The sequence below is a fragment of the Marmota flaviventris genome, chromosome 5 (assembly GCF_047511675.1).
Source record: "Marmota flaviventris isolate mMarFla1 chromosome 5, mMarFla1.hap1, whole genome shotgun sequence".
NCBI lineage: Eukaryota > Metazoa > Chordata > Mammalia > Rodentia > Sciuridae > Marmota > Marmota flaviventris.
This window is the reverse complement of record NC_092502.1, coordinates 110,000,405-110,024,881: the sequence shown is the minus strand read 5'-3', so window position 1 is coordinate 110,024,881 and position 24,477 is coordinate 110,000,405. Positions and strand designations below refer to the sequence as shown.

General features: G+C 41.1%; 2 pseudogenes; one reads left to right on the top strand and one right to left on the bottom strand.

Annotated features, from left to right (window-relative positions):
* Positions 1-712: 712 nt before the first annotated feature.
* LOC114086386 (homeobox protein TGIF2-like) lies at positions 713-13,439 on the bottom strand (annotated as a pseudogene).
* On the top strand, positions 13,438-14,752 carry LOC114083930 (G/T mismatch-specific thymine DNA glycosylase pseudogene; annotated as a pseudogene).
* The last annotated feature ends 9,725 nt before the right edge of the window (positions 14,753-24,477 follow it).

Here is a 24,477-nt window from a genome sequence, read left to right as displayed (position 1 = left end):
AAATAAGAATCAAAATTTTAAAATACCAGGGAACAAAATGTGAGTTCATTCAGGTAAATTTATGTGTTATATGTGCATGGAAAACACAAATCCAGGGTGATAACCTCAAATTAACTATGAAAATATTAATACTGGAGTCACATTAGACTATGATTTCCACAACTACTTCCTAATGAGACCTTTCTACATCACTTGAATTTTAAAATAAACTCTTTGTTTTCACAATTTAGTAAAATAAAATTATTTCATTTTCTAAATGATACAGAGGCACAAACATTAAGAAGCTCTACTAAGGTGCTAGGGGCATAGCTCAGTGGTAGGGTGCTTGCCTAGGATTGTGAGGCATATTTGATCCCCAATACCAAAAAGCAAAAAAGAACTATAAGGGGCCAACAAGGAGTACATTGAAGCTGCAGACCTTAGGTCAGTTGAGGGTCACCCACAGAAAAATCCAAACAGCAAAGGGCAATAGAAGCAGATACCTTAACAGACAGTGGGCAGAGCAGGACAGTTCAGAGAACCACAGACCAATCAGAGTCAGGAGAGGTAGGGAGGGGTTGAGTGGGCAACCAAAGAATTCTGATTCTCCTTCACAAGACAAAAAAGACAAAGGAAAGAAAGAGCAGGCTGCATCTAAATTTAGCAACAAGACACCTAGGACCTGAAGAGAATGCTCAGCATAGTATACAAATTTCCAAAAGTGCCACCCAGTTCAACAGGAGTTGAAGCACAGGTCACAATCTAGGGGGAGAAGGGATGTTCCCAGAACAGCCAGAACACCCACAGGTTTTCTAATAAGACCACAGCTCAGACCCTGAAGCATTGAAGTGGCACCCCCTCTCTCCACAGGAAGGTCTTAACTGGGCTTCTCCAGAAATCTTTACCATGGCTGATTTTAGGACTGTCAGCAAAAGAGTCTCTGCAAAAGAGTTCAATGTAGATAAACTTCCTATATTCTTGTTGCCCTGTTTGACTTGGCCACTGGCAGAGAAGGTAGCAGCACTCCAGGTGCTGGACACCCCCTTACTAGTTTTTCACAAACATATTCAGTATAGTACTTTGAAGAAATGTGCAAACAAGGCCTCTGGCCTTGAGCTGGGCTTCACAGAGATGTCTATATTTTTAAGATAAGTTACAATTGGGTTCCTTGGTAACAACTGGCAGGGAGAGGAAAAAAGGGGAAAAGAAGCTCTCCCCTTCTCAGGTGTTGTCCTTGAAGAGTTAACTTGACCAAAACAGTGAAAGAAAAAGCTGCTTTTATGTCAACTTCTGCAGACTGTGAACTTCTGAGACCCTCCCCTTACACGCTGGGTATAAAACGCTGAAACTCCCTGAACTCGAGGTTCAGGGAATTGATTGATTACAGCAAAGGCTGTACCCTCTGAACCTGGCTGCAGCCAAATAAAACTGTTTCCTGCCATCTTCGGTGCCTTGCCTTGCCTCGTTTGTCCCTACAACAGATCAACCTCTGTTGGGTCCCGAGTACTGTCCAAACTAGTTGAAGCTGAAATGAACCCGGGGAGTCGCCAGAGTAGTCTCTGTTCAGGGACAGCGAGCAGAGGGGAAACCGTGACTCCCTTTTTGTTTGGTTTGGAATTATTGGAATTTGGGCGGTATAGAAATTCTGTCCTGGCCATGTCTGTGGGAAAGTGTGTGAAACTTTGTGAATGAGACAGACAAAGGGAAGGTTTCCGACCCAACCCGAGGGCCAAAGCAAGTGCAGAGTCCTGATCCGCGGTTCCGTGGCACCTCATACAGTCTATGGCGGAATTTCACCCACCAACATCCAGGTGAAAGCTCCAGGTCAGCGGTTGATACCGACTTGCAAGGCTAAGAGGGCCCTAAGTCCCCATGAGAGGAGTGGCAGGAGATGGACGAAGCAACTCTTGTCCTAAGCGTGTTTTGTTCTAAAGTGTGCTCCACCGATGCAGGATGGAACATGGGAGGCACACTAAGGAAACTGAGCCTTCTGACATGTGTGTTAGAAACCTTTAGGAAGGTTTTCCTGGTAACTGTGGAGTGAAACTCACTCCACAAAGGTTGTATACTCTGTGAATTAGAATGGCCCACCCAAGATGTGGGCTGGCCACCAGATGGATCTTTAGAAGAGAGAGTCATTGCTGAGATCCTTTTGATTGTTATTGGAACCCCTGAACCAATTTGCTTATATTGATTGCTTGCAAGAGATAGTTCAGAAACAGCCCCCTTGGTTGAGAGCCTGTCTAGATGGACAGTCCAAGCTGATGTTCACCAGGAGCGTCTCTAAGACCCAGAGGAAAGCAGCTAAACAGAAAATCTGACTAGGAAAGAGGAAGGCAAACAGTTTTTCCTGTGAGCCAGAAGACGACCCAAGACCTTATGTGCCACTCTACCCAACTTTGCCAAGACCACTGGGACAACAGACTCTCCTTTCAGCCCCCTTGTCCTCAGAGGCAACAAATGATGGCCCCCAATACTGGCTATTCCTTCCTCTGTGATGTCCTCAGAGCTAAAGGTTTCCTAGGACCAAAGACTCTTTCACCTCCAAAGATGAAGGTAGGAGATCTGTCCTAAGACCATAGCCACAACTCAGATGAGAACTCTCCAGATGCCCCTGCAAGGGACTAAAGGACATACCCATGTTGACCAGAAGGGAAATGTCTGAGGGAGACAAGGCAGTTTTGTGTGCCAGCCTTTCACCACCACTGAGATCATAAGCTGGAAAAATCATTCTCCCTCCTACATGGAGAAAGCTTGGGCCATGACTGATCTGATGCAGCCCGTTATCCAGACCTAGGACGGGGCCTCAACAAAGAAGGTCTAAAAATGAAGAGATGTCAAGAAGCCCTCATAGAAACTCTAAAAGAAAAGTAAAAAGAGAACAAAACACACTGTCTGTGCCCAAGAGTTAGAAGGAATCAGAGCCAGCCCTGAGCCCCAGCCTAAGCCCAGCACATCTGCAGACAATCAGAGCTGAGATAAGCCTCCCGCTGCTCCAGCATCTCCGTGTCCCACCCTCCATAGCCCTGAACATTTCTCTGGCAGCAATAATCAAAAGAGATGTGCCCAACTGACTCAGAGCTAAATGTCCAGGCCACCTCCGTTGCCGCCCTTCTCCCTGCCCAGAGGTGCCCGGGGGAGGAGGGGCACATACAAGTGTAACAGCCACAATGCAAGTTTGTCAGTAAAGAAATGCACAGGTGCAAGCAACAGGTGATCAAGGCAGCCTTAGTGGGACGGGCTCAGAGAGCCATTTGCCAAAAATTACAATCCTAGAGGGCTTTACTGAGAAGTGTGCCAGTGAGCTGATTAAGGTGGCCACCACAGTTTTCATCAATCAAGATCCAGAGACTCAAAGACAGGCAGACCAAAAAGATGAAGAGGAGGATGGATCTTCTTACAGTGGCCCTCACCACAAACCCAGAGGTCACTCAAAGGGGGGGGGGGGTCTCACTAGAACAAAGCCAATGGTCCAAATGTTTATAAGGAAAAAAAGCATGGCCAGAAAAATGGGAAGCCTCCAGTGGCCCCAGCAGGCAAGCACCCACTGCCATGCTCAAATGCTAAGCCTTGAACAGAGAAGGAGTGAATGTTTTCCTCCAGCCTTTGGCCCTAGCCCCTCCTTTCAGTTTCTTCCCACTTGCTTGGAAATTGATGGTTGATGAATATGGCAGGGGTCCCATAGACACACAACTGCATCTGATGCACGGGACCCAGCACCTCAGGAGGGCTCAGCTTCTGCAAGCCTCCAAATGAACCATGAATATGTTCATGTTAACAGCCGATAGTGGGCCATAGGGTGCTCACTCCAAAAGGACATGCCACCCTGGCTCCAAGCCACATACTGGGAGCCACCAGCAGGAAGGGACACAGAGCCCCATGCACCCAGGCATCCTGAACAAAAACACAAGCGGGGCAGCTACTATGGATAATTAGAGCAGGCTTCCACCTGGCAGGAGGAGAAAGCCACACATTCAAGGAGCAACACCTAGGTGGGCACAATGTGGCTGCCACACTGGGACCTGCACAGGACCACACCACTGCCCTCCATCCTTGGCAGACAGCCCACGACGAGACTGACATAAGTGGCTTTTACACAAATGATGTCCCAGGTCATCAGTCTCTGTTAAGATTTACATTAGATTTAAGAGTTGGAGAATCCTAGCAGCCAAGATCCTGCACTGGGAGATAACAAAAAATAAATAAATAAATAAATAAAATAAAATAAAATCCTGCATCTTAAAGCGCCAGAGGCTCTATATATGCCTCCCTTCCCTAAATGACAGTTCCTCCCAGGTGCTTGAGTACACCATCTTTGTGACAGCACTGGACTCTAACTTAAAAGTCTACATCTATCAAGAAAAAGTCAAATACCTTAGTCACCATCTGACTCAGCAACAGAACAGAACAACCACTGGGCCTCAAAAGAAACAGGAGATCTGCTCAATTCCAGTCCCTTCAACCTGCCATCAGACTAGAGAATTCTTGGGGGCTACTGAGTTCAGCCATATATGGATCCCCATCTTTCAGTTAAGACAAAACCCCTCTATGAAGCCACAAAGAGGGGAGAATGGGATCCTCTAATATGGGGGCCAACTAAGCAAAAGGCCTTTGAAGACATTAAACAAGCACTCACCGGTGCACCTGGATTAGGGCTCCCTGACCTCACAAAGCCTTTCTTTCTGTATGTCCATGATAGGTCTGGAGTGGCTATGGGAGTTTTGACTCAGATGCTGGGGACATGGAACCCTCCAGTGGCCTATTTGTCTAAACAGCTGGACTCTGTAGCCCAGGACTGGCCACCTTGTTTACGGGCCCTTACAGCCACAGCTCTTCTGGTATTGGAAGCTGATAAACTGGCCATGGGACAAGAGCTGGTTGTCAGAGTTCCTCATTCAATTTTGACATTGTTAGAATATAAAGGACACTATTGGTTGACTAATGAAAAAATGGTCAAATATCAGGGCATGATATGTGAAAATCCACGTATCCACGTCAAGGTCCTCAGAACTCTAAACCCAGCAACTTTGCTGCCCATTGGACCTGGAAAACCTGATCACATATGTGTTGAGGTCATGGATGAAGTGTTCTCCAGCAGACCAGACCTAACAGACCAGCCTATCAAAGTCGCTGATGCAGAGATCTTCACAGATGGAAGCAGTTTTATAAAAGATGAGGTATGTTTTGCTGGATATACAATGGTCACTCTGGACTCCACTGTCAAGGCAGAACCTCTGCCTCAGGGAACTTCAGCACAAAAAGTAAAACTTATTGCTTTGATTCAAGCACCTCAGCTGACAGCAGGAGTTGTGTGGATATTTACATAGACTCAAAATATGTGTTGGCTACCCTTCATGTTCATAGGGCCTTATGTATGCTAATTAACTTAGGAGAGAAAAAAAAAGGGACATGATGTATGGGCAAGAAATTCTTAAACTTTTGGATGCACTGTGGGCTCCAAGGAAGGTTGTGATTATATATTGCCAATGTCATCGAAAGGGAAACACTGTGGTTTCTCAGGCACCAGAGAGTTGACAGAGAGGCCAGGTTAGCTATCTGAAAGAAACGGGAAGAAAATCCAGTCCCAGGTTTAAATGCTGCCCTTCTGTCTGGCTGACTAGCTAACAGAATAGGAGCCAACATACTCCCAACATGAAAGTAAGTGATTTAAGACTGAAAAAGAAACTTTTCTCCTAGGTGGATGGTGGAGATTTTCTGATGGCTGGAATAGCTATCCCGGAGATTCTAGCCCCAGCCTTTATCAGACAGTTTCGCAGGAAAACATGTTGGACCTATGTTACCGCTGTTTACAGGTGATGAGTCCTTGCTTCCGCAATGCTGAAGTATAACACCAGAGAAGCACACCCAGGCAAGTTTAGAGTGGAAAGTAGAAACTTTATTAAGGACAGCAGAAAAGACTTCTCCCTGGAGGAAGAAGGGTAACCAAGAGGTGGAATCTGTGGAAGGGATTATAGCTAAGGTCTTCTTTCATCTTTCCCACATTTCTGTCCTTTGTTCTGATATCTTGCAGTGATAGAATGTAGGTGAGAAGACTAAAGGTGAGGGATAGATGGGCCAGAGGAATAATCTGGGCAGGAAGGGCCTGGGGCTGCCAGTTTGCTGGGAGCTGCTTCTTTAACATTCCTTTAGAATGGGCTCTGGGCCTTGGGAACATTAACATTTCAATTTCCCCAAGTGCTGTTCTGCTTCCCTGGGCTCCATTCTCAATATGGCCTTCATTTTTTATTTTACTCAATATTAGACCCGATTTACTAACTACACTAACTACCTATCTTTAAATGTGGCTTCACATACAGCACTTGAGACAGTTCTATGTCCCCTGGCTCACAAGCAACACCTGGATGATCTGCAAACAATGTGAGGTTTGTGCTCACAACAATCCTTGTCAGGGCCCAGAGCTCCCAACAGGAATCCAAACTATAGGAGGAGCATCTTTTGAAGACTTGGAAGTAAACTTCACTGAACTACATGCTCAGGGGGCTATAAATAACTTTTGGTTTTTGTGTGTTCAAACACTGGGTGGAAGCCTTTCCCACCCGCACTGAAAAGGCTAGGGAGATACTAGGATGCTTCTCTGGGAAATTATTCCCAGATTTTGTGTCCCAATAATTGTTGTCTCAGACAATGGGCCAGCTTTTGGGCAGAGGTGATATGATTACTGACCAAAAGTGTAAACATTAGATGGAAGTTATATACTGTCTATAGATTGCGGAGTTCTGGATGAACAGGACTTTAAGGTTCAATTGGATAAGCGGTGTCAGGAGACTCACTTACATTGTGATGAACTTCTCCCTATTACACTGTTGAGGATTAGATCTACTCCCACTAGGAGGAATGAAAGTATCCAGGGAATTGGCTTCTTTCTCATTTCATTGTGATTGTAGAGACCTGGCTTGTGGCCTTTCCTGTGCCTTCTAGGAATGGAGGAAAATCCTTCAAACTTGATTCTCTAGGATAGCAACACTTTTTCATGAACATTCTTAGGTCAGTGTTTAGACAAGAAATTCATTGCTGTGATGGATCCTCTTGTAGCCTGGCTGGAATGGAGCTTGCTTTGTCATTTGTTTGGTACAGATTCTGGAACAGCCTCCTCTGCTTTATACAGCTGGAACATGATTCCAGATTCACAGTCCAGAGTCCCAGGCTACATTCCCAGGCTTTCTCCTTACAGTATAAACAGTGTCTCTCTCATACTCTTTGTTGAAATCTTGACAGGCCAGCAAGGCTCACTAAAAGAAAAAAAAGTGGCTCTTCAGAAGAGAAACCTCTGCATGAAGCTGTTGCTGGTGTTTTTAAAGGGAAGTCTCTATCTGGCAGTGCTTTCTGAACTTGACTGTGACTCTGAATCATCTGGGGATGCTGCTAAGGTCAGATTCTGATGCTGGGGTGGGGTCTGAGATTCTGAGCTTCTGAGATTCTAGCAAGTTCCCCAGTGCTGCTGCTGCTGCTGCTAAGGGAACAAGAACTGCAAGGATGTACACACCAGTGCAGAGGCAGGAGATTGCCACATTAGCACAAGAAAGGTCCAGAGGGAGAACCCAAGGCCAGCCTGTTGCCATGACACCAGATTAATGACACTGAGCTGAAAGAGGGATGATCCCTGGAGTAGTTATCAAGTGACACCATCTTAATTACTCATTGAAAAGAGTGCTGCTTCCACCAGAGCATTATTTCCTGATCAATAGCCCTGTCTTGTCCAATATGCTTTCTGGCCATTTATAACCAAACCTTTGTTGTACTTGTCCTGAGAAAGAGAACCAGCTTCTCAGCCATCTCTACTTATCAGCAGCCCACATCCCTCAGGACCCACAGAAGTTTCTGTGTGGAGCTATTCTGAGTGGTTGGAAACTCCTCATCACTTGCTGTGTGTCAGGGACTTTGGGCTATGGATTACAGAGGCAGGCATCTCCCCTTGTAGCCCTTGTGTTATGCCCCTGAGGCAGGCCTCTGTTTGAGGGAAGGGAGGGGGTTCTTGTGAGCCCTCTTTGAGGCATTTTGACCTGGGCTTCCTGTTGTTGCCTGAAGGCTTGTGGCTGGCCATCCCATAATGTGCTGAGATATGGTCTGGAAGGCAGAGTGGCCCTCCCTCCCCTCCATGATACCACCTCATTGATTAAAAAGGTTATTGATGAATACTGGGGATTGAAAACTGTCCTCCCCAAATTTCCCTGTATTCCCTTTTCTGTATGCCTCTGATTAGAGTTGGCAGTTTTTTTTTTTTACAAGGTTGGTGTTTTGTTTTGTTTTGTTTTGACCTTTATTTTGTTTATTTATATGTGGTGTGGAGAATCGAACCCAGTGCCTCACACATGTTAGACAAGTGTTCTACCCTGAGCCACAACCCCAGCCTGAGGCCTTTCCTTTCTATGGATCTTTTGTCTCATCACTGAGGAGGCCTGGAGACTTGGCAGAGTTAGCAGAGCAGTCCCTGTCACAATGCAGTGATGCCAGCTGACACCATCCTGCTAAAGACCTCTGGACAGAGAAGATGGTCCTGATGCTTGGCAGTGATCTATAGAAGACCTTCTGTATAGAAGGGAAATGAACCAGAAACCCAGAACAGCTGGCTTGAGCTTTGAGCACCCCTGTTGGCTGATGCCTTCTTGGGGTTCTCAAAAACTAAAGTGATGGGAATGTGTAGGATCTAGGGTGCCAAGTCCTGGTGCTCCTGATGAAGGCCTAGTTCTTTCAATTGACTCTAATTCCTACCTGTGAGGGTATTGTCTGCACTCAATCATTTCTTCTGCCTAGTTTATCAACTGTGGTGTGTTGATGAGTCCACCTGTGGGGTTCCCAGCCTCAGCCCTGGTCAGGTGTACTACTAGAAGTCAGCAGGAGAGGGGTTCTCTCTGTTGGAAGAAGGCTGCTGGCTTTCTCCACTGGCCTGTGTGGAGCAGCATGGGCACACAGACAAAGAGCACACTGATGGGCCTGGTACTGATACAGTCAGCACTGTTACAGTAAGCAGCTATTACCACCTGGCAGGGCCACTTTCCAGGGCTTAGCACCATGACAGGAAATATTAAACTGATTAGGGACTTTGCCATCCTGCCAAAGCGTGTCTGGGGAAGCCACCGCCAGAGGTTGATGAGCCAGACATATATGTGCAGCACTGAGAGGTTGGTTTGTCCAGAAAGCTCAGCTTCTGAATTGAGGGGCAGGGCTTGTAGCAGTGCAAATACAGCCAGTCCCAGAGTATCTTCAAAGACCCCTTGGGCACGTTCTCCCTGCACTTCCTCTTGCCAGCCAGGGAGAGAAGGCTTTGGTCCCCACCCAGATCATGTCTGACATGGTGTCTAGGAGCTAGACAGGACCTTGGATGAGCTTTTCTTGATGACTTTCAGACCCACTTGGCCTCATCTGGGCATTCTGGGTGGGACAGGGGAACTGGGGTTGCACACAGCATATTGACCAGGCCTGACAGCTCACAGGTCTAACCTCCTTAACTTTTTTTAATATTTATTTTTTAGTTGTAGTTGGACACAATACCTTTTTATTTTATTTATTTATTTTTATGTGGTGCTGAGGACTGAACCCAGGGTCTTGGACATGCTAGGTGAGCGCTCTACCGTTGAGTGACAACCCCAGCCCTAACCTCCTGAGCTTTAAGAGAATACATCCATGCTGTTTTAACCCATTAAGTGAGTGTGGTAAATTGTCTGCACTCAATCATTTCTTCTGCCTTGTTTATCAAGTACTTAAAGTCTGAATGTCTGGCTTTCTATAATTAGATTTTGGGCTGTTGAAGGGAAAAATATTATTATTTACATTTTTTTTGTTTTGAGTATTTCTTTTATTTCTGTGACCCCAACCCAGTATTGGGAATTGAACCCAGGGGTGCTTTACCACTAAGCTTCATTCTTAGCCCCTTTTTAAAAATGTTTTGTTTTGAAACAGGGGCTCATCAAGGTGCTAAGGCTGGCCTCAAACTTACAATCCTCTTGCCTCAGCCTCCTAACTTGCTGAGATTACAGGCATATGCCATGGTGCCCAGCTTTTTTTATGTACTCCTTAGTAACCAGAAAATTGCATACACATATATAATCACCTCTAAATAAGTATGCAACTTAATGCAACAGCATTTTACTTTTTTATTTTTTCTCCTCTTTTTAAAATTTGTTCTTTTAGATATACATGATGGTAGATGTATTTTGACATATTTTACTTACATGGAGTACATCTTATACTAATCAGAATCCCATTTTTGTGGGTTATACATGATATGGAGTTTCACTGGTCATGTATTCATTTATGCACATAGGAAAGTCATGTCCAATTCATTCTACTGTCTTTTCTATTCTTATCCCCGCCTTCCTTTCATTCTCCTTTGTATAATCCACTGAACTTTCATAGCTGCTCCCATTGTTAGATCTGCATATTAGAGAAAACACTTGACATTTGGTTAGCATGATAGTCTACAGAGTCATCCATTTACCATAATTTCATTCTTCTGAGAATATTCCATTGTGTATGTATACTACATTTCCTTTATCCATTCATCTGTTGAAGGATAAGTTGGTTCATAGCCTAGCTGTTGTAAATTGAGCTGCTATAAACATTGATGTGGCTGTGTCATTGTATAATGCTGATTTTAAGTCCTTTAGGTATATAGTGTGGAGTGGGATAACAGGGCCAAATGCTAGTTCCATTCCAATTTTTCTGAGGAATGCAAGAACATTTTAAAAGTCAAAAATTTTAAAAATAAGGCTGTGAGTATAGCTCAGTGATACAGTGCTTGCCTAGCAAGCAAGCTCAAGGCCCTAGGTTCAATTCCCAGCATTGCAAATAAACAAATAAATAGATAGATAGATAGATAAAATTTAAAAATTAAAACCCCCAATTGTTGTCATTTCAAAAATGATCATTGAACTCATTGATGAAATTATAATGCAGTTCAGGGAAGAAACAGTTCAATTGTCTAACAGCCTTCCAAGGAAGCAGCACTTTGTAAAGAATGGTATGTCTGTGTCCATTTTAGTGGCAAGTTAAGCTGCAATACAAATGAATGGGCTATCTTTGTTGCAAATGAGTTACCTACAGATGAAATATACCACTTTCTTACTAGCTTGGGGAAGAGATCAGCCTGCTTGCTAAGGAGAATGAATTGTTAGTGCTTGAGAAGTGGGGAAAACTCTGAAGGGTCCTGAATTCCAAATTCTTATCTGGTGCTTTGTGTACGTTTTGTTGAATTTAATTTTGTACTTTAAAACAGAAAACTTCCCCTTTAATAAATCGATACAGTTGACATTCTACTTAGTATTACACATATAATAAAATGATCTCAGGGGCTGGGGCTGGGGCTCAGTGGTAGTCAACTTGTCTGGCATGTGTGAGGCACTGAGTTCAGTTCTCAGCGCTGCATATAAATAAATAAAATAAAGGTCTATCAACAACTGAAAGTAAATTAAAAAAAGAAAGAAAATGATCTTAGTCCTGATGTTCTGCCACAGAATGCACACACCATTGGAAAAATGATAAGAGAGTTCTTGAGTCTCTTAAGGAAAATAGAATGAGCAATAATGCAAGCATGAAGTGAGACAAAAGGAGATTCTCTGTTCTTTTAACACAGTTAATTTTTTGATATACTGATTTGCTAATCCCTGCTGCTGCTTCTATGTAAGAGAACATTAGTCATCTTGACCCATTGGGCTTTAATGATTTTGGTAATTGTCAATTCCATTTGCATTTTCCTTTTGGAGGCGGGACCAGAGACTGAACTCAGGGGCACTCAGCCTATTTCCAGCCCTAGCGTATTTTATTTAGAAACAGGGTCTCACTGAATTGCTTAGCACCTCGCTTTTGCTGAGGCTCGCTTTGAACTTGCAATCCTCCTGCCTTAGCCCCCTGAGCCGCTGGGATTACACCACGCCCAGCTGCATCTTCCTTTTGACCATGCAATTGCACTCCAAGGATAGAGGAATTTTGCAGCAGTGTCTAAAATTGAGCAGAAAAAGATTTATCTCATTTAAAACACTTGGGTAAACAGGGGAGAGAACAAAGAGTGTGCTAGTAATACTGGCCCCTGCTGCATGTCTGCATGTACTCTGGATGAGATTCATGGCTTATCAACAGTCATAGCTACTGTCTGTCATTGTTGCTGCTTCTTTCTCTTGGTCCCCTAGGCACCTAAACAACTTAACTAAGATGGAGTCCCTAGAAGGAAAACGTTTATTTTTCTGTTTCCCCCAAATGGGTGGCCAGGCTGTATTGCTCCATTGCCAGTCTTCCATACATCACAACTGTCTGCTTGTCCTTGGCCAGCTGCTTAAGGTACACTGGGCATACTATTAGGCATATTGGCTGAAATGATGAGAAATAAAATGCATCAATTAAATGACAATACATAAAAATATTTCCTTATAAATTGACAATACCGGAAATTAGCAAGTGTATGGCTTGTCTCAATTAATTTACCCCTAAAACTCTTCAAGAGCCTGAGGATGAAGGTGGCAGGTGATTTAAGTGGAAGACAGAACTTAGCTCTTAGCTAAGGTGCTCTGAGCCCCTCACCTTAGTCTGAGTGTGGTGCTGAATCCCAGTGCCAAGGGTGAATGGGTTGTCTTCTCATTCTGGTCCTCTTATTTTGTGATTGTGTCTTGTCAACTGTCATTGTCTTCTTCCTCTGTCTCCCATTGCATCTGTTTTGTGCTTTTCCTGTGTCATTTTGCCTTTAGGGTAATTTTGGTTGTTTATGTTGGGCCTCAGCTACTATTAAGATTAAGTTTCTTGACAGTCAAAAATTTATTACTCAGGCTGGGGCTGTAGCTCAGTGGCAGAGAACTTGCCTAACCTGTGTGAGGCACTGGGTTGGATCCTCAGCTCCACATAAAAATAAATAAATAAAATAAAGTCATGCTGTCCATCTATAACTATAAAATTTTTAAAATATCACTCATATTTGTCTCTTTTACAACATATCAAAGCTCTGAGCACATACACATTTGCTGAGTATTTATTGACTGAATAATGGCAACTGATTGAATTATTATTTTTTTTCTGATTGAATTATTAACTTACAGATTCTTACAGAGCCAGGTCTGCAATGGCCTGGAAGAGTTACCTGGTAGATGCTTACCAAGGATCTTTACTGTATTGTTTTAAAAATTATGTAGAATATAATTTTTTAAGCAGATTCCTTTAAAAAAAATCAATGTATTTTTTAGTTGCTGATGAAACTTTATTTTATCTTATATATGATGCTAAGAATTAAACCCAGGCGGAGGTCCGGCTTCGAGGAGACGGAGGTGCGGCGTGGAGGGGGGCTCCTGGAGGGGGGGTGATGTGGAAGCTCGGGGAGGCGACGAGGCCAGCCGCTGTCCGGTCCCGCCAGTAATCGGGTTCCAGGCGCCGGTGTCGTCGTGCGCCTGCCGCCATTCCCAGAGACCAGCTGTCCCTTGGCACCGCAGGAGACGCTGCTGGCGCGAGTGGCCGCGGAGCATGGAAGCGGAAAACGCGGGCAGCTATTCCCTGGTAAAGCTCAAGCATTTTATTCATTTCCATTTCAACAAATGATGACTGAAGCTCCTGATGTGGCAGTCATGAAGGAACAGCAGATGCCAGGCGAACTTCCAGCCCCAGAGCCTGCTCAGGAACCAGTACAAGAGGCTCCAAAAGGAAGGAAAAGAAAAGCCAGAACAACTGAACCAAAAAAACCAGAGGAACCCAAAAAACCTGCTGAGTCCAAGAAGTCTGGCAAGTCCCCAAAATCAAAAGAAAAGCAAGAAAAGATTACAGATGCGTTTAAAGTAAAAAGAAAAGTGGACCGTTTTAATGGGGTTTCCGAAGCTGAACTTTTGACCAAGACTCTCCCTGATATTTTGACCTTCAATCTGGACATTGTGATTATTGGCATCAACCCAGGACTAATGGCTGCTTACAAAGGGCATCATTATCCTGGACCTGGGAACCGTTTTTGGAAGTGTCTGTTTATGTCAGGGCTGAGTGAGGTGCAGCTCAATCACATGGATGATCACACTTTACCAGGGAAGTATGGTATTGGATTTACCAACATGGTAGAACAGACGACGCCAAGCAGCAAGGATCTTTCCAGTAAAGAATTTCGTGAAGGAGGACGTATTCTAGTACAGAAATTACAGAAATATCAGCCACGAATAGCAGTGTTTAATGGAAAATGTATTTATGAAATTTTTAGTAAAGAAGTTTTTGGAGTAAAGGTTAAGAACTTGGAATTTGGGCTTCAACCCCATAAGATCCCAGATACAGAAACTCTCTGCTATGTTATGCCATCGTCCAGTGCAAGGTGTGCTCAGTTTCCTCCAGCCCAGGACAAAGTCCATTACTATATTAAGCTAAAGGACTTAAGAGACCAGTTGAAAGGCATTGAACTGAACGCAGACGTTCAGGAGGTGCAGTACATGTTTGATCTACAGCTTGCCCAAGAGGATGCAAAGAAGATGGCAGTTAAGGAAGAAAAATATGACCCAGGCTATGAAGCAGCGTATGGAGGTGCTTACGCTGAGCATCTGGGCAACAGTGAGCCATGCAACTTCTCTGAGGACAGGCTAACAGCTGACAGTGCAGAGTTAAGAGGAGAATCAGCATTCAGTGACATTCCAAATGGGCAGTGGATGACCCAGTCGTTTACAGACCAGATTCCTTCCTTTAATAATCACTGTGGAAAACTGGAGCAGGGGGAAGGGAACCCTGCTTAAGAGTGGTGATTCTGGGCTCTGCCTACGTGCTGCAGTTTAATGCAGTTGTCAAGAAGTCAAACCTCGGTTTGCTAGCCGAGATATTTTCTCAGTACTTTACTTTAGTGTGTAATTATAGTACAGAACAGTTGTGTGGTAGAATCAACTGTATGAACCTAGGTAGTTTGGAAAAAGTAGGGGTTTTGTATGAGTTTTTGTATGTGAATTAACCATCATTCCAGCTTTTTATATACTTTATTTCATTTATGAAGAAATCAGTTTTCTTCTAGAAGTTGCTTTTGATCTGCAATTTTAAAATGCAACTGTCAAATATGTGTATTTGATTCTTAACTGTGCAAGACCTTGGCATGCCATTCTCCCTTGATGCCTAAGAAGGGCATCCTAATAATGAGTTACCACTGGTACAGAGGCAGCTGCATTGCTTTTCACACAGGAAGCTAGTGCTCAGGGGAGCCCTATTTGCTGGATTTTGGTGTAAAAAAGGCTGGACTCGGAGCTCCCCAAGTTGTGTGCACACTCAGACCTCGTTCCCTCGCCAATGGTAAGTGTGTGGGAAAGTTGCTTTGTGGGAGAACAGCATGACCACACAGTAGCAGGGCTGACCTGGCCTGACCTGACAGGCATTGAGCCCTGCCTTTGGCTGCCTCAACTCCTGTGTTTATCTCCTGGTGGGCAGACCTGTTCTGCTGAGCTGGGAGGTTCCAGAGAATGCAGTAGGCCTTTTATATTTTGTCATTCATCTACATTTTACTTGAGAGGCAGAAATTTGATAGGGCAGGAACTAAATTTTTCTGTCAGTATTTATGACCTTTCTAATTTTATCCTCCTTGGTTTTAAGGGTATAACATAGAAATGTTATAAGAAATGAAGTTTCAGGCTGAGCAACAGGATGCTAGAGGTGTTGGATAACCCTGTTTAAACTGGTGCTTTGTGTACATGAGATGTACTAAAATAAATAATATAAAATTTTTCTTGCTAGGTAACTCTAATAAGCCAATAATTTAAAAAAAAATCTGTGCATCATTGTTTATTACCAGGACTAAGTGAACCTCCTGGAAAGAATGGTTTGAATTAAGTCCCTTTGTGATTTTCTAATGCATTTTTCATGGTGCTACAAGTAGTCCAGACTCTTAGGTCTGGTGGGTGTTAAGGCTGGGTATTCACTCCTAATCACTCTTGAATATTCAGATTTTATACGTACCCAGGGAGTATGCTGTTTTTGCAATATTTTAAATATCTTTGAGGGTTTTTTTGTTACCCCCAGGATGTTATATAGCCTGTTCTTCTATTTATAATAAGAGAAACAGATTCTTGTTGTGAGTCTTAACATGCTTTTTAGCTGTGGCAATGATGTATTTTATTTTTTCTTAAGTCTAGGTCAAGCTGTGTGGAAGTCATTCATGTTATTTAAATGATGTACTGTACTGCTGTTTACATGGACATTTTGTGCGGGTGCTTTGAAGTGCCTTGCATCAGGGATAGGAGCAACTGAATTATTTTTTCATGGGACTATGTATAGCATGTAACCAGGTCATAACTATTGTAGCTTTACAATAGAGTTCCTTATTTGAGTGAAGAAAATACCCTTTAAATTATGACAGACTAGTAGAGAATGGGTTTGAGGATTTTCCAAGTAAACAATCATGTTTTTCATTAAACTTGACTGAAGAGTAGTAAATGTTGATATATCCTGTACCTGATAGTATGAGACTTTTTCATTAAATAAGATTGAAAGATTTTTAAATTCATTTGAAAGTGATGGTTTTTACAATAAATAATACTAAGAATGGTTTAAAAAAAAAAAGAATTAAACCCAGTGCCTCACACCTTCTAAGCAAGTGCTCTACGGCTGAGACAGAACCCCAGCCCAGCCCTGCTTTTTTGTTTTAATTGATGATGTTTACATCCATAGCAAGTTTTACTTTTTTTTTCCTTTTGGTGGTGCTGGGGATTGAACCCAGGGCCTTGTGCATGTGAAGCAGGCAGTCTACCAACTGACCTATATCCCCAGGCCCATAGAATGATTTTTAAAAAGCTGTATTTATCCATCAAATCTACCTTATTTTATTTTTTGCCATACTCAGGATTGAACTATGGCATGGCACATGCTAGGAAACACTCTTCCTCTGAGTTGCATCTTCAGCCCTACTTCATTCCTTTGACAAAGAACATGTATATAAGGATATTTTAGAATTTTTTAAACTACCAAGCACATCCCAAGATACTTATTATTTGAATAGAATTTATTGTCTGTAGAAGTCTTGGAGCTTCCAATTTCATAGAAAAGAAATACTGATGAAGTCTAAATCAATCACAGTAAGACAAAAATGAAGGTAAATTTGTCACATGGAGTCATTAGGATGGTTTCAAACTAGCCCTTTTTTCCTTTTTTCTATTTTTGAAAATGATGTTCAGTTAATCTATATAGCCTTTTACATAGATAAACTAAAAGCACATTGTAAAAGCTATACCTTTAGTCATTAACTACTGAAATCAAACTCTGATAGTTTTTTTTTAAATATGTTTTTAGTTATACATGGACACAGTATATTTATTGTATTTATTTATTTCCTTTGTGGTGCTGAGAATTGAACCCTGTGTTTCACATGTGCGAGGGAAGCGCTGTGCCACTGAGTATCACCCCAGCCCTCAAACTCTGCTAGTTTTGATTGTTCATATCAGTAAGCCCTTACTCCACTGGGTCACCATATCCCTCTGTTGGGAAAAAAAAAAGAAAGGTGTTAGGAAGAGGAAAGAAAGAAGGGATGTGACAGCTCATGCTGAGAAGGACCCCTTCTGTCCATTCACCTGTCCATTTAGAGCACAGGTAACTCCAAATGTGTCCCAGACCACCTGGATTATTTTTACCTATGATACCCAATTATCAAGAGTCCCATAAAACCGTGTCAGGCTAAACCAAATAAAATAAACCAAGGGTGAAAAAAAATTGAGAACATTTGGAAAATTACACAAAAAAAGTTAATAAAAGGGTAGAGATCATTCAGTCATATTTGAATTAAATTCTACAGTCATATAATATATTAAATAAGAAGTATTGGGTCTCTGATTACCATGTGTTTCTGACATTATCTAGATCTTGAGGCCAGATATGAGTGCTCAACTGATCTGGTGCTGTGCACTGCCGTATGTGAAATGAAAATATTTCTAACAAATATATCCCAGAATGTATCTGATTCAACTACTTACAGTGGAATTTATATTCTGGAATTATCAAAGAAATCATCAATTTCTTTGTTATTAAAAAGGACTGAGTTGTACAAAATAAGTGTATTGTCTATTATTTGTGACTCAGGTCTAAGATTTTTTTGGAAAATGAATAAAATCTTTATGTAACTATTAATCTGACATCTGGTATTTTACAATACCAAATAAGAAAGTATTGACATTCTATAATTTGTTGCTGACACAAACCCATAAAATGAAATGTCATCCTCTAATTATTTTTTGATACCACCCTATCACAATTCCTACACTAACTTTTAAATGTGCTGTGTTTAATTTTCTGGTACCATCAATCTCCCCGCAGTGTAACTCAGGTGACTCAACAAAATCTTCAGATCAAACAGTGCCTCCTGTCACTCTATAAACACTCTATGTTTAATAAGGTTGAAAAATGTGTGAATAAGTTCAGTTGCAATCCCTAAGGCCCTTCTGATTAAGGGCTGTTCATCCTTTGAAATGAGGGAAATTTTTATTCTATAAATTCACATTTGGAATCACCATTTGGTGAAGAAAAATCACTCTTCATTAAAATTGGCAAACATGAGAAATGGCTGATATAACCATTTCACTAATTTATCCATTTGTTTAATTCTTTTTTTTGGTATCAGGAATTGAACCCAGGGGTGCTTAACAATTGAACCACCTCCCCAGCCCTTTCTTAATATTTATCTAGAGACAGGGTCTCACTGAGTTACTTAGAGCCCCGCTAAATTGCTGAGGCTGGCTTTGAACTCACATTCCTCCTGCCTCAGCCTCCTGAGCCATTGGGATTACATGCATGTGCCATGGCATCTGGATATTCATGGCATCTTGTTTATTCTTCAAAAAATATTGATACTATTGTGTGCCACCCACTTGCCAACTGCAGATACAAAAGTACAAAGTAGACATGGTCTCTGCCTCAAGGCATTTGCATTGGAATTAAGTCAGTCATGTGTTGCCACATGCACTTTTTAAAAATTTTTTGATCTCTTTATTTTTTATTTATTCTTTTTAGTTATACATGACAGTAGCATGTATTTTGACATATTATACATATGTGGAGTATAACTTCTCATTTTATGATTGTATGTAATGTGGAGTTACACGGTCATGTGTTCATATATGAACGTATGAAAGTTATGTCTAACTCATTCTACTGTCTTTCCCATTCCCATCCCTCCTCTCTTTCCCCCATTCTTCCCTGTCCAATGCAGTAAACCTCCAGCCCTTCCCTCATTCTCCCACTTATTGTGAGTCAGCATCCACATATCAGAGACAACATTTGGTTTTTGGAATTGGTTTATTTCCTTTAGCATTCTACAGAGCCATCCATTTACTGTCAAATGCCATAATTTCATTCTTCTTTGTGGTTGAGTAATATTACATTGTATATATATATCACATTTTCTTTATTCTTTCATCTGTTTTTACTTTATTTGTTCTATTTAGTTATACTTGACAGTAGAACACATTTTGACATATCATACATTAAGGGAGAACTCCTCCTTCTTCTGTTCGTACACAATATAGAATCACACTGGTCGTGTAATTGTATATGAACATAGGGCAATAATGTCTAATTCATTCTACTACCATTTCTACTCCCATATTCCCTCTTCTCCCTTCACTCTCCTCTGTCTAACTTCAATTACATCTGATCTTCCCTAGCCCCCACCCCCTTATTGTGAATTAGCATCCACATATCAGAGAAAACATTTGGCCTTTGGTTTGTTTTTTTAAAAAAACTGGCTTATTTCCCTTAGCATGATAGGCTACAGAGCCATCCATTTACTGGCAAATGCCATAATTTCATTCTTCTTTAAGGCTGAGTAATATTCTACTGTGTATATATACCACATTTTCTTTATCCATTCATCTGTTGAAGGACATCTAGGTTGGTTCCTCAGTTTGGCTATTATTAATTGAGCTGTTATAAACATTGATGTGGCTGTATTACTGTAGCATACTGATTTTAAGTACTTTGGATATATAATGAGGAGTAGGATAGATGGGTCAAATGGTGGTTCCATTTCAAGTTTTCTGAGAAATCTCCATACTGCTTTGCATTATGGTTGCACCAATTTGCATTCCCACCAGCAATGAATGAGTGTACCTTTTCCCCTACATCCTCACCATTATTTATTATTGCTTATATTCTTAATAATTGGCATTCTGACTGGAGTGAGATGAAATCTTAGTTTTGATTTGTATTTCTCTAACTGCTAGAGATGGTGAACACTTTTTCTTATATTTTTTGATCGATTGTATTTTTTCTTCTGTGAATCATCTGGTTCCATTCCTTAGCCTGTTTGTTGATTGGGTTATTTGTGTGTTTTTTGATGTTAAGTTTTTTGAGTTCTTTATATATCCTCGTGATTTTTGTTCTATCTGAGGTGCATGTGGTAAAGATTTTCTTTAATTCTGTGGGCTTTCTCTTCATGTTATTGATCGTTTCCTTTGCTGAGAAGAAGTTTTTTTTGTTTGAATCCATCACATTTATTAATTCTTGATTTTACTTCTTAACACTTTAGGAGTCTTGTTAAGGAAGTCAGTTCCTAAGCCAACAAGGTGAAGATTTGGGCCTACTTTTTCTTCTAGTAGGTTCAGGGTCTAATAGAAATAGAAAATAAATAGGAAAATTTAAAGACGTCAACAAATTTCTAGAGACATGTGACCTATTCAAATTGAATCAGGAGGACATACCCAATTTAAACAGATCAGTTTCAAGCAATGAAATAGAATATGCTATCAAAAGCCTACCAACCAAGAAAATCCCAGGACCAGATGGATTCTCAACTGAGTTCTACAAGATCTTCAGAAAAGAATTAATACCAATACTCCTCAAGTTATTCCATGAAATAGAAAAAGAAGAACCCCTCCAAACTAATTTTATGAGGCCATTATCACCCTATACCAAAACCAGACAAAGGCACACCAAGGAAAGAAAACTTCTGTCCAGTATCCCTGATGGATATAGATGCAAAAATTCTCAGTAAAATTCTGGCAAATTGCATACAAAAACATTAAAAAAGATAGTGCATCACAATCAAGTGGGGTTCACCTCAGGGATTCAAGGTTGGTTCAACATACAGAAATCAATAAATGTAATTCATCACATCAACAAACTTAAAGACAAGAATCATATGATCATTTCAATAGATGCAGACAAAGCACTTGACAAAATACAGAACTTCTTCATGTTCAAAACACTAGAAAAACTAGGGATAGTAGGAACACACTTCAACATTGTAAAAGCTATATATGCTAAACCCAAGACCTGCATCATTCTAAATGGAGAAAAATTGAAAACATTTCCTCTAAAAACCAGAACAAGGGGCTGGGATTGTGGCTCAGTGGTAGGGCACTCGCCTTGCACATGTGAGGCACTGGGTTCAATCCTCAACACCACATAAAAATAAATAAATAAAATAAAGGTATTGTGTCCAACTACAACTTAAAAAATATTTAAAAATAAAACTAGAACAAGACAAGAATGCCCCTTTTCACCACTTCTATTCAACATAGTCCTTAAAACTAGCCAGAGCAATTAGAAAGAAATTAAAGAGATATGAATAGGAAAAGAGGAACTCACTATCCCTATTTGCCAATGACATGATTCTATATTTAGAAGACACAAAAAAATTCCTCAGAAAATTTGTAGAATTCATAAATAAATTCAGCAAAGTAAGAGGATATAAAATTAACACCCTTAAATCAATTGTGTTCCTATACATCATTGATGAATCCACTAAAGGAGAAATTAGGAAAACTACCCCATTTGCAATAGCCTCACAAAAATAAAATAAAATATTTGGGAATCAATCTAACAAAATAGGTGAAAGACCTCTACAGCGAAAACTATATAACACTGAAGAAAGAAATTGAAGTAGACCTTAGAAGAAGGAAAGATCTCCCATTCTTGGATAGGCAGAATTAGTGTAGTCAAAATGACCATACTACCAAAAGTATTTCCTATTAAAATCCCAATGAAATTCTTCATAGAAGTAGAAAAAGCAATCATGAAATTCATTTGGAAAAATAAGGAACCCAGAAGAGCCAAAGCAATTCTTAGCAAGAAGAGTGAAGCAGGAGGCATCACAATATTAGACCTTAAACTATATTACAAATCCATAGTACAAAAACAGCATGGTATTGGCACCATAACAGACATGTAGGCCAATGGTACAGAATAGGAGACACAGAAACAAACCCACATGAGCACAGTTATTTAATACTAGACACAGTCACCAAGAACATTTGTGGAGAAAAGATAGTCTCTTCAACAAATGGTTCTGGGAAAACTGGAAATCCATATGTAGCAAAATGAAATTAAATTCTTATGTCTCACCCTGTACAAAGGAGAACTTGATCATGCTGTAAAAAGTTTGAAACAATTTTCTAAATGGAGGCCAACAGAGCAATTGAGAATATCATTTATAATACCTTGAAAGATTGACAAAGCATTACCTAATCTCAAAAGACTATAATCCTATGGTCAAAATGTTCAAGATTAAAAGAATTTTTTCATTCCTTCTACTTAATGTTTCTCAGCTTTCTGCATCAATAAAGTTCTTTGAAATCATTCTTTTGCAGTGGTGAGGGCCCATAGTCCTAGCTTCTTGGGAGGCTGAAGCAGGAGAATTGCTTGAGCCCAGGAGTTCAGGGCCAGCTTGAGCAACACAGTGAGACCTCAATCTCCAAATAAATGAATGAAATATAACATTAAACCACTTAAGCCAAGAAGGGCTGCAGGTAAATTGATTTTCAAGGAAGGAAACACATGGAGGTCACCACAGTGTCCCATCTTATAGAATTGTTCCCTTTTTCTCAACTTCCCATCATTCACATCTGCCTGTCTCCAGCAATAGGGTAATGGTGAATGTGGCAAAAAACAATGTTCACAGGTCCTCTGCACGGTCTTGGCACATACGAAGCACTGAATGTAATATTTACCATCATTGTTGATTTATTTTATTATTACTTTTATTTATTTTATAACTACTTTGGGTCGTTAACAATTTTTTTAAGCTTTTTGATAATTATGATTTTAAAATCCATAAAATCCACTGAAAGATTATTCTAGAAAAATATAAGAATCTCAGGGAAATCATCTCAAGCCCCTGCTCCCACAACCATAGCCCACTCCCCACCCTCAAGGAAAAAAAAAATTAAAGAATAGTTGAGGTATTTTCACTCCCTGGATCCAACAAATGAAAATTTTGAAACGTGGCATGTCATATTTCACAAATCCAGCAGGTGGCAGGATTCCCAAATGTAAATACTCTGGGGCTGAGAAACAGAGGTGATGCCCTGAGGGGAGTGCAGTGTGGAATCTGTCCACTTTCAGAAATGTAATACTTCCTTCAAGAAAAGTAAGAAATCAAAACAAACAAACAAACGAACAATATTTTAAGGTCTGGAAACATTCCTGGTTGTATGTCATCTGCCTGCCCTGGCCTGCTGCAAGCTTGTGAAATAAACAAAGACCATGTCGGGTATTCACAGCCACTCTTCTCCTTGCCTTTGCCCTGGTACTCTGTCTGCTTCCTCCCACTTCTTTGTTTCCTTCCTCTATGGAAAACTATCTTCGGGAGAATAACTGGGATATAAATGTTAAAGAAATGGAAATCCTAGGGCTTTGACTTCATCACCAACACAGTCTAGAGTGTCACTAACAACAGGACTTGGATTTTCAGATGTGCTGCCAACATTCATATTAAAAGTGGCCCAATAGGAGAGGTTTAAAGCAAGGGCATTGAAGGGACTCACAGTCTTTTCTGTGCTCCTGTCTCAGGTAACTGTGCCAGGAAGATGTCTTTGCTGTGACAAAATACCTGAGAGATCACTTTAAAGAAGGAAAGATGTATTTTAGCTCATGGTTTCAGAGGTTTCAGTTTATGTTACTTGTCTCCATCACTTTGGTCCTGTGGTGAGGAAGAACATGGTGGAGGAGGGGTGTGATAGAGAACACAGCTGATTACCTTGTGGCAGCCAGGAAGCAAAGAAAGAGGAAGAGGGAGGAGCAGGGTCACTATATACCCCTCAAGGGAAGGCCCCAATGACTGACTTTCTCGAGGTAGTCCCCATCACCTCCCAACAGTGCCATCAGCTAGAGACCAAGCCTTCAAAACATGGGCTTTTGGGGGACATTTAATATCCAATCCATAACTATAATTTTACTTACTGATTATATATAGAGAGAACATTTGTTCTCTCTCAAACACTAGTGCATCCTCTCCCGTATAGTCCACAGAAAAATAATAACAACCACAAATAATTAGAAGGAGCACAGACCAGAAGAGGTAGTAGTTCTAGTAACAACAAAACCCAACAAACCATGTCAACAGCCCTTTCTTCACTCTGGTCTTGGTCATGTAGTCATGATGGTGTTACAAACTGCTAACAATCCCTCCTGACTTTGGAAATCTCCGATCATGTGTTAGAGCCAATGTATACACCCACTTTTGTAGAAAACAGAGGTTTGTTTTAAAATTTCATGACTTTTGAAGCAGCCATATAATAAAGACCTAAATTTCAAGATTTCTGTCATTTCCTCTCAGTGGAGAGTTATCAGAGATAA